Genomic DNA, 13,164 nt, shown 5'->3' on the forward strand with positions numbered 1-13,164 from the left:
TCCAGGCCTGTTCCATGGGTCTCTCATCTTCCTTGAACCAGTGAGCTAGCTGGAGAATGTTCTTCCCATGGTGAAAAAAGAATTATAAGCGCACAAGCCCAACCATGCAACACGTTTCAAGTCCCTGCTTCTGTCACACCTGCTGATACCCCATTGGCAAGTCATTGGGCAAGCCCAAAGTCAAAGGGAAAGGAAGTGCATTATGCTTCCAGCGGGAAGAACTGAAAAGTCTCCATGTTCCTTGAATGCAGGAAAGATACAGGATCAGGAGCAACACAGTCCATCACTGAAGGGGCAAAAGTGATGGGCATTCATTTTTTAAAGTAATTTTTTCTAATTGGGATTAACCACAGAGTTCTCTCCCCCTTTTACATTGTAATTTTTATCTTTAATTACAAAATATTACAAAGATAGACAGATGAATAGAATAGAATAGAATAGAATAGAAAAGTGTAGCATATCCACGTGCACCCAGCATTCTGTCCACAGGTTGGTCTCTGCTCTGTGCTCTCTTTCCTCTTCTCCAAGAAATAAAATATCAAGTCTACCAAGAGCCCATCTCAATCTTCCTCACTTAATTTGACATGCACGTTCGTATACTCCATCTGTTTCAGCACCTTGAAACATGGTTTTAGCGGAGAAGCAGTCATTGTCAGTCCTCATGTCTGCGTCAGGGTGCAGGCTCTGGGGGGCTCAGGCCGTGCACTCCGGTTCCTTGACCAAGCGCGTTCATGAGAGGGCAGCATGGCCTCAAGAAAACAACACTTTGGGGCTGGAGGAGGGACAGCCAAGTCCCTTTTCTTCTCACCTGCCTGGTGGCAGCCCCTAGGTCTGTTCCTCTGTTCTGCACTCCAGTGTGGCCTGTGAGCGTGTGTCCGAGGGCCTGTTTCCCTCCAGTGGGTGACTGCGTGTCGGGACTCTGTGCGCTTCCTCCAGCCTGGCTGTCATGGTGGGGGGCCCTGGCCTCCCTCTTGTCCTGCTTCTGCCGTCCGACCCTCCATCCTGGCTCTGGGTCCCGGTGCATTCTCCTCTGGTCTCCCTCCTGCCCACTTCCCCTTGGCCCCTCTCCATCTTGCTTTGGCATTCCTTGAGGCTGGGCCTGGATTTCTGCTCCACCTTTAAGCTCCTCATGAATGAAGCAGACACTAATGCAACAGGAGTCAGAGGACGCAGGCAGGTCCTGCTTGGCCCTGGAGCAGGCCCTGCCCAAGGCCTTCTCCGGAGGAGGCACCTGAGGAGGGTGAACCATAGCTCCCTTCTCTCAGAAAATCAGCACTGAGTAAAACTCCACACTGAATAGGTATGTTCGTAACGATTTTATTTGTGGCATGAATTGGGCGTTTGGAGACTGAGGACCTTGACTGAGAAAAGCTCCGGGCTCTGCTGTAAAGGCCTGTGGGATTTCCTGAGTACTCTGTGTGTGTATGTGTGCGTGTGAGAGAGAGAACACGTGCCTCTGGATTGTGGAGAGCAGAGGTAGGTGTGCACGTGTTCGTGGCTGTTTCTCTGTGAATTTGTGCTGGGTGCCTGTGACTGGCCGTGTGTCTCTGTGACGGTGAGAGGCTCTGATTGGAGTGTGAGTGGCAGCATGTGTACAGATATTTGTGATGCTGATGCTGAGTGTATCTGGTTGTTGTGAGGGTATGGCTGCGTGTCACGTTTGGTGGACAGCACGAGTGTCGGGGTTTGTGTTTGTTCCCCGAGTGCGAATGTATGAACTGGTTATCTCTGGAGCAGCCCAGACCGTGGGACAGATGGTGATGACAGGTGACGGGTTGATAAGCCACGTGGAACTGAGTTCTGACCTCCCAGGGTTGTGGGTGTGGTTTACAACTGTCTTCACCGCAGGCGACACCAGCATTTCAGTGCTTTCATAGGAACATGAAGGCATGGGAGGCTGTCACCTGGTAGAAATGGGGAATCTCAGAGAAGGATGGGCCCTTGGCATCCACTTGTGCAGCCCTCATACCATTGCAGGACTCTCCCGCTGGGGTTCACTGCCCCAGGACCCCTCATGACCCCTCATGACCCCCCAGTCCTTTCAGTGCTTGAGTGGCCTCCGTGATCTGTTCCTTTGCAAGCTGGGCACATGGTGAAGGGCCCTGTGCCACTGGGGTGGCCCATTCTGGTTCAAAGCCAAGCGCAGGCCTCCAGTTCCTGTGTCCCAGGCTCTGCCAGCCTTTCAGAGCAGTGCTCTGGTTCACGGGCCACCGCAGGTAGGACGGCTTTGAGCCTGCCCTCCTCTGCCCACACTACCCGGCTGGGTTGGAGGTGGCGCTCTCGCCAGGCCCACCACAGCGTCCTCCCTGAGAGCCCTCACGGGAGGCAAGGGTCAGCTGGACTTCACCTCACTCTCTTGTACCATTCCTCACTTCCCTGAGACCAGCATTTCCATGGGTGGCGAGTGGGGTGTGAGTGTGAGCAGGCCTGGGGGGTGGACAGAGGGTTTGTCAGAGGTGAAAAGATAACTGTGTTCTGTTAGTTTGCTGGGGCTCCAGCCCAAAGCACCACAGACTTCAAACATCAGAGACACACTGTCTCACAGTCTTGAGGCCGGCAGTCTGAAATCCAGGTGTTTGCAGGGCCAGGCTCCTCTGAGACCTGCAGGGATCTTTCCTCATCTCTTCCTAGCTTCTGGTGGTTGGCTGCAATCTTTGGAATTTCTTGGCTTAGCTGCATAACTCCAATCTCTGTCTTTGTCATCACAGGGCATTTCTCCCCATGTCTCTGAATTTACATGGTCATCTTCTGACAAGAACACCAAGCATCCTGCATGGGGGGGGCCAACCCTATTCCAGTACAACCTCACCTTAACAAACTACATCTGCAATGACCTTATTTCCAAATAAGGTCACAGTCTGAGGTATAGTTAAGACTTCAACATACCTTTTGTGGGGGGACACAATTCAACTCATGACACTAGTCATCTCCCTAGCCATCCCATTATTCTTTCAGGATCCAGATTTCTAGAGAAGCAGATTTCAGAGCAAGGGAGCCCCCGTCAGTCCCTGTACCCCGTTCTTCTCCCTCCACTCTCTTTATTACCGTCATCAGTCACCAGCTGCAGAACCTCAGCTTTGTTATCTCTCCCTGTGAAAGGAAATTGGATGTTAGGGAACAGCGAAGGGCTGAGACAGTGTGTTAATGGCAACACTCCAAGTCTGCACCCCTGGAAAACATTGTGTGACCTGACTGTAATGGGGGAGGGACAACAGGACAACAGCCACAGCCAAACAACTGCAGGAGGCCACCCGAGACGCACGCTTTCCTGTCCCCCATGCAGGACAGCACAGAGTTCACACTTCCGTTCGCCTTTCAGGGTGAGAACTAATTTTTAAGGTGCTATTAATCTGTTCCTTTCATTTCCTCTCTCTCCCCATCAGATTAATGGTTCTTTCTCCTGACACTAGAAACCACAATGTGCTACTTTAAATTCTCAGTGGTACAGTATTCGTGTTTCTTTTCTTTTTTTGGGGGGGGGGCTTATATTTGTAAATAAAACATGAAATTTCAGTTTCCCAGGATTGGAGCTATGGTAGGGTTGTGTGTGTGTGTGTGTGTGAATGAGTGTTACTCCCATTCTCATTCTCCTGTCTAGATCTGAAAGCTGAGAGATCACTCACCGAAGTCACTCAAGAGCCTACACACCCAGCTTGGTCTTTGTCCTCTGGATGTTGAGTTCTGGAATCCCAGGTAGTTATCCAGTTTGCAGGGTGAGAAGAAGGGAATCCTGGCAGCCAGAAAACAAAGGTTCTAGTCTTAGCACCACCATTTTGCTCCCAGCCTCAGAAGAAAAAAGGAAGACCCTCTCTTGCCACTGGTTGCTATTCACAATTCCTGGGATTGGTGGCTGGATTGTCAGGTCCCACCCCTTCCCTGGGCCAGCCCTAGAGCGATGGGGGATTCATTCCCAGATGGCAAGCTCCACTTCAGAACTTGGGATGGAGCCTTCTGAATGGATGGAGTGTGGTGGAGAGGCAGCCATGCCTAGCAAATTTCTTCCTCCAGGAAGAAAGGCAAATGACTGCTGGCTGGTGAAAAATCATCAAATGCCCTGGGGAAATGGTGGAGTTGCCCTTTGCCCTGACTCGGTTGCCTGAGAGACTGAGCCCACGGGAACCAGGGTGCGAGTTTCCTATCCTGCTTGCTTTCTTTTGTGTTGGCCCAGGAACCTGGTGCTCTGTATTTGAGTGGAAGTGAGGTGGCGTAATTTGTCCTGAGGTTTGAGTCACAGGTTGGGTGTACCTGGGGGATGGCCCCAGTGATGATCATCCTCAGCTTGAGAGCACAGGAATGAGGCGAATATGTAAAGGGATCCTATTAGCAGACTTCTGTCACTTGCTCAGTGAAACTTAAGGAGAGAGAGGCTGGAGAGGTGAGTGACTGTGATGCAGGCTCAGTGAGTCGAGGAGTTGAAAGAAAGATTTCTTGGACTCTCAAGATCTGGCAGTAGTGCTCTTTTATTCAGAGAATAATATGGAATAGCACGGGGACAGGACCCATGGGCAGCAAAGAGCTGCTGTCATGGGGACAGGACCCATGGGCAGCGAAGGGCTGCAGGCATGGGGACAGGACCCATGGGCAGTAAGAGCTGCAGGCATGGGGACAGGACCCATGTGCAGTGAAGGGCTGCAGGCATGGGGACAGGACCCATGGGCAGGAAGAGCTGCAGGCATGGGGACAGGACCCATGGGCAGTGAAGGGCTGCAAACAAGTGTTGAGGGTGGGGCTAAATTTAAGGTATAGGTATGTGAGTTATCTCTTTTCAAGACAAAAGGTAGAATATGTAAAAAATGTCATTAAAATGGTATCAGTGCAAGTGGGGTCTGGTTATTGGGTGTTCCTATAACTTTAGATAAGAATCAGATCGGATTAAGTAAATGGCTGAAGCCACCACCTTAGATATTATCTTCAGCTAAAGACAAAGGAGGATGTTGGTGGTGGGGGGATCAGTTACATGAGGTTACCACACAAGCACGGTAAACAAGTCTTAAGTCCTTGCCATCCCCATTATGAGTTTCTAGAGATAAGGTCGTCCCCCCTTCCTCCTGGTGCAGAGAGGGAGACACCCCCACAGATGGAGACTTCCTTCACAAATGCAAATATCTCTCAACAAAGGGCAAGCAAATGCCACCCTTCAGAGTTTCCTTCCCAGCTGCAGTTTTTAAAAGTAACCAGCCCAAAATAATCCTCATCAACTGCATCAGCTGGTCCTTCAAACTCAGGCCAAATCCCTGAAAAGTCCCAAGGTGTTTGTGATGTACTTGTGAGGTCTCAGTCTTCCACACTCTGGGAGACTTTTGTCAGTCGGTTTCCCTCTGCCCTCCCCAGCATGCCCTCTTTTAGTGGACAAGCACCGCTCTCTTCACTCACAGTGCACAGCCCCTCCTTTCCTGTTTCAGGGTGTCTCCTGATAACCCACAAGGTAACTAGGAAATTCCCTCCCTCTTGTCTCTTCACTGGTGGTGCCTGCGTGTGTGCGTGCATGCATGTGCCACCGCAGGTCTTCCTGATAGCCACAGGGGGTTTCACTTAGTAATCCAAGGTGGGAGGCTGAGGGTAGATTGTTGGCCCCCATTCCTGTCTCTGCAGGAGCCCCCACAAAGTGATTGAGAACTCTTACTGTCTTCTTCAGTCTTTTTGCCTGGATAGTCTGCCCCAGACCAAACAGAGAATCTTCTATTCTGGTGGCAGACGAATATAAAGGAAGGATCAGGCCATCTCAGAATAAATGCTTGCCTGGAGAAGCAGGAGCCCTGACGTGACCTAAGGCATTTCCTTGTGTTATTCAGGTGAGGACCTTTCAGAGGAGGGCCTTGGAAAGGAGGGGATGGATCCCACGTGTGTTCTTCCTTTCTCTTTACCCCAAGCTCCCACTTGAGTTCCCTAATTGGGTCCCCAACTTCTCTTTGGGTACTACAAGATGGGAACATTGCTTTGGCAATCCTGGGGTCTGTTTACAGTTTATTTGCGAAAAAGCCAGGTCCCATGAACTCTAGAACACTCAGCCTGCTGTGTATACACCCCTCCTCCTACATGGGACTTCCCGTCACGTGGTGGGAGGCCCCTCCCTGTCTGTGGCAGCAGATCAAGTCAGCATTGAAATTGCTGTTGTTTGAGGAAGGTTCCCATTGAAAAGGTGGTCAGAAGAGGAAAGCTTCTTAGTCCAGGGATTATAAACTCATGGCTGCCAGCTGAATTTCACCACAGAAACATTTTATTTGCCTGTGCAAACTGAAAGTAGAATTCAGGCGCCTTCAGGTGCAGCTAACTCCAGTTAGCCAGCTAGAATGTCAGCGTCACCACTTACAGCACAGGGCCTGGCCAGGAGGCACTGACTTTTGCAGACCATTGTGGTCACCCTTTCCTTCATTTATAAACGAGGAAATGAAGGTCCAAAGAGGGCCAGGCCCCACACTTAGCTGGTGAGAACACCGGGAGTGGAGCCCAGGTCTTGGGCCTGCAGGCCAATCCTCTTTCCATTATCTCCCAGCTGTGAGGCTGTGCTCACGATGACTCCACAGTGTGCCCCTCCAATGATACCTGTACCTCAGTGGGGAAGGCTTAGAGACACCGGACACAAAGGGAATGCAACAGTCGAGTTTCAGGGGTCATGGTTAAGAGAGAAGAAGCCTCAGCTGGCACCCAGAGCTTTAAGTCCCTCCCACACGGGTGCTCACCCAGGCCTAGGCGGGCTGGAGCTGCTGGCTCTGTCCTGATGCATTCTGTGGTTTCACCTGAGGCCCTCCGGGTGTACAGAATCATTAGGGAGGCACGAAGCATCTGCGGTAATGAAACACCAACTGTACTCAGCCTTGCAGGCTCTGCAGCGGCTGGTAGATGGATGACGGGCCTGCAAATCCCCAAGGCCCTGTAGAATCTCACCTCTGCTCTTCTGAGCTGTTCCCAGAAACCCAAGTGGGGACTCGTGGCCGCCGCTGCGGCTGGAATTGGTGTGCCGCCCTAGCCTGCGCAACATGGGGAGGAGTGCATGACGCCCTCCCTGCAGAAAGAGGCCTGGGCTTCTTTAGGAAAGCCCCTCAGGTGGTCAGGGGATCTGAGGAAGACCATTCTGTCCTTGCAATTCTGTGCTGCCTCTCCCTTCTCTGCTGCTGGCAGGAGGAAGAATGGTCAAGCTGTCCAGCAGGCTTCTTCCTCAGCTCCCCCATCACATCTGCACTGATCTGAGTAGCAGGTGGAGCCCCGCCTCCTGAGTCCCCAGTCTATCTAGTTCATGGCTTACTGTCCTGTGTCGACAAAAGGGCCTGAGACTAGGTAGCTGCTCCCGTTATCCCTGTGCTCCGAAGAACAAACATTTCTGCAAATGCACCTTCCAGCTGAGTTTGGGACTGAGTCTCAGGGACTCTTGCTGTGCACATGCTTAATAAAGCAGTTTCCTTCACATGATTCTAAGGAGCATTTCCCAACCGGGAAGCTGCTGGAAGAGTCAGTGCTGTCTCCCAGGCCGCCTAGGCCTTGAGCTTGCTGGAACTCAGAGGAGGTGACCGGAAGTTCTGTTTGGCTGCACGGGGCCCAGAGAGTTAATGGAGTTCGGGCCCAAGAACGCGGGCCGGAGGCGGAGCCGGCGCTGGTGGCCTGAGGCCCAGCCGGCTCCAGGAAAGGCCACTACAAACACACGAGTGAGCTGCCACACCCTCGGGGGCTCATTCCCTGTGGTTTTCATGAGGAAGTAGAGAAAGTGATCCATTTTAGTGAACTTTCTGGTATTTGAGAGCATGGAAAACAGATTTGCCGTGTTTCCCCAACTCCCTGTGTGCCAGGGCTCCTGGTTGCAGTTCCCCCTGCCTTGTGGCCTGGCTCTGACCCCAGCGCTGCAGCGCCTGCGTGAGCCCATGGCCCGGGATCCCCGCGCGGTGCCAGCGCCTTGCTCAGGGCACTCTGGCGCTGGCCGCTGGCCTCAGGGGCAGGCGACACGCAGCTCGTTTTCTTTGGAGAGGGTATTTTTTTCTTCTTTTTCTCTAATTTTAAGCCCTTATTTTAAAAGGTGGTTTTGCAGAAACAATATTACAATAACGATAGGAATATAAAGCAAAAGTTTCCCCTATTCCCATCAACTAATCAAACGAAAGCTGCTCTTTGTCCCTGTGACCCCCAGCCTTGTCCACAAGCCTGGGCAGTCCACACTGGGGGCTCTCGCTGGCCGCCTGGTGTCTGGGCTCCCTTCCCGCCCGGGCTCCCCCACCCGTGAGACAAGGCAGCCCCTGCCTCTCCTCCCTCCCTTGCGCCATCCCTCCGACCTCCCACCCTACGCGAGGCGGGTCAGGGCACCCTTCCTGTGCAGGGAGGGCCCTGGGGCCACCATGGCAGCAGGGATTGCAATGATGTCCAGTGTCCGAGGTCCAGGATCAGTGGGCAGAGCAAGCCATTCTGTGGTGTGATTTGGACAACATTTAGTCTGCCGCCAATCTTAGTTCTCCAAGCCCCTGAACGTTTAAGTGAATTTCCCAGTATTCTCTTATTAAGTTGTTTTCCTGTTTAAATTAGCCTGGTTCCTGCTGCTTGCAACAATGGCATCCCTGACTGATATACCTATTCATAATTTTCACTATTTTGTAGTATGGAATTGATATGATTTTATATTCTTTTTTAAATTAATTAATTATCTTTTTTTTGAGGAAGATTAGCCCTGTGCTAAGATCTGCCACCAAGCCTCCTCTTTTCTTTTTGCTGAGGAAGACTGGCCCTGTGCTAACATCTGTGCCCATCTTCCTCTGCTTTATATGTGGGACGACACCACAACATGGCTTGAAGAGTGGTACTTTGGTCCACACCCGGGATCCAAACTGGTGAAATCTGGGCCGTTGAAGCAGAGCACGCAAACTTAACTGCTACGCCACCAGGCCGGCCCCTATAATTTTATATTCTACACTTTAATATTTATCCTCTGTGTATTTTTCAGTTTGGCATAATCTTTTATTTTTCTATTATAATGATAATAATAATTATTAGCATTTTAATCCTCTTCCTCCTCCCCTCAGGTAGCCAGTGTTAACAGCCTGTTGGGGTGCAGATGCTGTGCCTCGTCTTGCCCATCTGTTGGTGGATCAGACTTTCCGTTATGACAGGTGCCTTGCAGCAAGCTGGCAACACTGAGCGCAGGGCACAGAGGGAGGGCCATAGACGCTAGAGCTGGGAGAGTGTTAGAAAAAGTCTGGTCCCAGTTCTTTATTGTTGGCTGAGCAATTTGAGGCCAGGAGAAGAGAATGGACTCGAGCAGGTAAGTCACTCAGGGAGCCAGCATTGGAAGCAGGTCCAACCCCAGCCCACCAGCCCCCATGCAGAGCAGAGCTGCTTTCCTGGTTTCACGGTAACCTGGCTACAGAGTGACGTCAAACTCGCTGCTCTTGTCAGGCCCTTGAAAGTGAAAATGCGGGGGGCGGATGGTATGAGATGTATAATATTGGCACTCAGATTATCGTCCAAAACTCTAAGAATACAGTTAGTCATTCTTTCTGTAAACATTATTCAGGGAGCACTTGGTGCCTGCTACATCTGAGGCACTTGATGGATCCGTGTTGAGGGAATGAAAGGAGGACAGTGCTGGGCTGTACATACCCAGTGTCGACTCTAAAATGCCTAATATGAAAGGTTGCAATAGCAGTGAGATGGGGTAGTAGTAAATAACGTGAGTAACAGTCTAAAAACAGGAGTTTATCCTCCCACTAGTGTAGTCCTCAGTTGGTAGACTGGCCCCGGGGCTCTGTCCTCGCTGTGTGGAATCTTTGGGATGAGAGGCAGTATTTAGGCCGTCTTAGCTTTGCAGCTCTGTTCGTAAATAGTGCATCCGTCTGCAGCAGCACAGGCCCTCTGAACGTACCCTCTCCCGAAAAGCAGGCAGCAGCCATGCCGGGGTTTATCGAGCACTGTCTATGTAGCAGGCTTCTTTTGGAGGGATGGTTAGCCCTGAGCTAACATCTGCTGCCAATCCTCCTCTTTTTGCTAAGGAAGGCTGGCCCTGAGCTAACATCCATGCCCATCTTCCTCTACTTTATGTGTGGGATGCCTACCACGGAATGGCTTGACAAGCGTTGCATAGGTCCACACCCGGGATCTGAACCGGCAAACCCCAAGCTGTCAAAGCGGGATGTGTGAACTTAACCACTGTGCCACCGGGCCAGCCCCCCTGTGGCATGCTTTATGTTAAGGAATTGGGTGAGCAAACAGACATAGTCTCTACCCTCAAGGAATTTATAGTATTATGGGAGAGACGGGGATTAAACAAGTCAAATCCTTAACACAAGCTATGAATATAAGTGTTTTGAGGGCTAAGAAGAGAAAGAACAAATGCTATGAGAAAGAAGCAGAAGACACCTATTTTTGGGGGGATCAGGGATGACCTCTCTGAGAATGTTGATTTTAAGAAGTTGTCTCTGAAATTGAAACCAGAATGACTAGAAGTTTCTGACCATTTTAATTGTGCTGTTGAGAAATTGTCCCAAATGTCTTGCATGTGGTAAACACTCAATATGTATTAGCAATGACTATAATAAACACTTTCATATCCATTACCTCGTGGGCTGGTCCCAATGCTGGCGGCCCACTCTGGTGGTTACTGCTATTCCCACCGTACAGCTGAGGACTCCTCTGAGGCTCCAGTGGGTAAGTGGTAGAGTGAGGTGGTGGCTCATTTCACTAGTCAAAGGCACAGCTGAGATCGGAACTGAATTTTCCTTACAGATCCATCAGTGCTCATCTCTCCAAAGCTATTTTGGAATGGAATATGCAGTGATTAGGGTCTATACCTCATCTTCAGGAGCATGTGAACTGTTGGAGGGAGCCTCTCCCAGTGTTCCGGTACGGCAGTCGAGCCCTGTGCCGAGTTCTGGGGCGCTTCATGTGCAGCTTGTTCAATTCCAGGACGGTGTGGCCATTGGGAAGCACGTGGAGTCGGGCAGCATCTGCCTGTTCCTTTTCCCTTTGAATCTATCATTTCTTAAAGATTCTCATAAAACTAATGGCAGGATAAGGCAAGAAATCACATTACACTTTATAACGGCTAATTAGGAAAATATGTTAAAAAGTGTTCCCCACAGTGCCGTTTCATGGTTGTGCTGTTGGTAATCAGCACTTGTCTTCCAAGTGTCAGAATCTCGAAAGCAAAGCTACCTGCTTTACTGGGTTCTGTCACACTAATGAAATGAGTTAAGTGGAGTACTGGAAATGCTGTGCCGCTATTATCGCTCGAGTCCTTTGAAGGGGTACTTTGAGGCTACTACTTTGGTTCTGGCTGATCCTTTGAGCATTTGAGTGGGCATAAAAGCTTTTTAAGAGCTCCCTCCAACCCCCGATATAGAGTTTCTTTGCCTAGCAAAGACGTTTTTGGGGCCCAGTGCCCCAGTGAAGTGTTCACGTTCTGCTTCACTGGCCTGGGGTTTGCCGGTTGGGATCCCGGGTGCGGACATGGCACTGCTTGGCAAGCCATGCTGTGGTAGGTGTCCCACATATAAAGTAGAGGCAGATGAGCACGGATGTTAGCTCAGGGTCAACCTTCCTCAGCAAAAAGAGGAGGATTGGCAGCAGATGTTAGCTCAGGGCTAATCTTCCTCAAAAAAAAAAAAAAAGAAAAGATTTTTTTGGGCCAGTACTGGGGCTCTAGATGAGCATTTTGGAGGTCAAAGGGGGTTTCTTTGACTGGTTCTGAATGAACACATCCATCGTGAGCAGCAGGCCCCTGACAGACCTTGGGTATGCGAAGATTAGAAGTTGACACCCCTACTTCATAGAAAGGGAGCAAAATCTGTAGCACTGTTTGCCTTTGATACGCTACAGGCTGCAAACATACATAGTCATGATGTTAGTTTCTGGGTGGCTGGACGGTACTAAGGGGAGAATGGAACTGAAGGAGTATGTGGACCACAGCATGGGTTCGCCTTACACAGGGAGAGGTACTCTCAGCCCCACTGCTAGCTCATCTTGTGACCCAGCAGGAGTCCTACTTTGCAGACAGTGGTGTCTGAATAATTTATGCAAAAAGGAGTTTATGGGAAGTCTGATAGGGCTCGAAGAACCAAGTTTGGGAATGAGCAGGACTGGTGGAGTTTGAGCGTCCAAAGGATAGATATTGTGGTCCTTACCATGCAGCCAGCAACATCTGATGAGCTGCTGCCACTACAATAGATAACTGGAATCATTCTGGATTCTGTATATTCCAAGTCTTAGGAGGAGGCATCTGACTAGGTGGGCTTGGGCCACACGCCCTTTTCCTAGCTGTGCCCTTTTACTTTCTCTGGTGCGAGACAAGATCCTGGGTTTACTGCCTCATGGAGACTATGTGTAAGAGTAGGTCACCAAAGGAATCAGGATGCTTTTAGGAGGGAGAATGGACACTAGGCAGCCAAAAAGTGACAAAGGACCAATATGGCTGGTTAGGGACAGACTCCTGCTCCTCAGGGGCCTTGGCACTGAATGGGAGCCTGGTCCTTGCTAGGATTTCTTATTGAAATTCAGCCAGCTCTCTGCTCAGCCTAAGCATTCCTGTGCTGTCCACATACGGTAGTCACTAGCCACATGTGGCTATTTAAATTTAAATTAATTAAAAGAAAATAAAATTAAAGTTTGGTTCCCCAGATGCATTTGCCACATTTTGACTGCTGTAGAGCTGCAGATGGTAAGTTGCTACCACATTGCTCAGTACAGATACAGAGCACTTCTGTAATTTCAGAACGTATTACTGGAAAGCATTAGAAATTTTGAGCCAGCCTTGATGGTCTAGTGGTTAAGGTCCAGGTCACTCCACTTTGGCCTGAGGTTCAGTTCCTGGGTGCTGACCATAGCTCATCTCTCAGTAGCCATGCTTTGGCAACGGGTCACATAGAAGAATCGGAAGAAGTTGCAACTATACACACCCACATACTGGGGCTTTTGGGGGGGGGCAAATGAAGAAGGAAAAAAGGAGGAAGATTGGCAACAGATGTTAGCTTAGGGCAAATCTTCCTCTGCAAAAGAAAAAAAAAGAAAGCATTAGAGGTTTTGGTGAGTGACACAGACCTTTCTCCCTATCTTCATCTTATATGACATCAACTCCAAGGGTAGTTTACTCTTGTTTGCCTATGGAGAGAGTGGGGCACAGAATGTGAAAAAGGAGAAATGACTGATTACGTATTTTTACTTTTTAAATTTTTGGTGGTGGATGATATAGCAACA

This window comes from Equus asinus, chromosome 20 (assembly GCF_041296235.1).
Source record: "Equus asinus isolate D_3611 breed Donkey chromosome 20, EquAss-T2T_v2, whole genome shotgun sequence".
Classification (NCBI taxonomy): domain Eukaryota; kingdom Metazoa; phylum Chordata; class Mammalia; order Perissodactyla; family Equidae; genus Equus; species Equus asinus.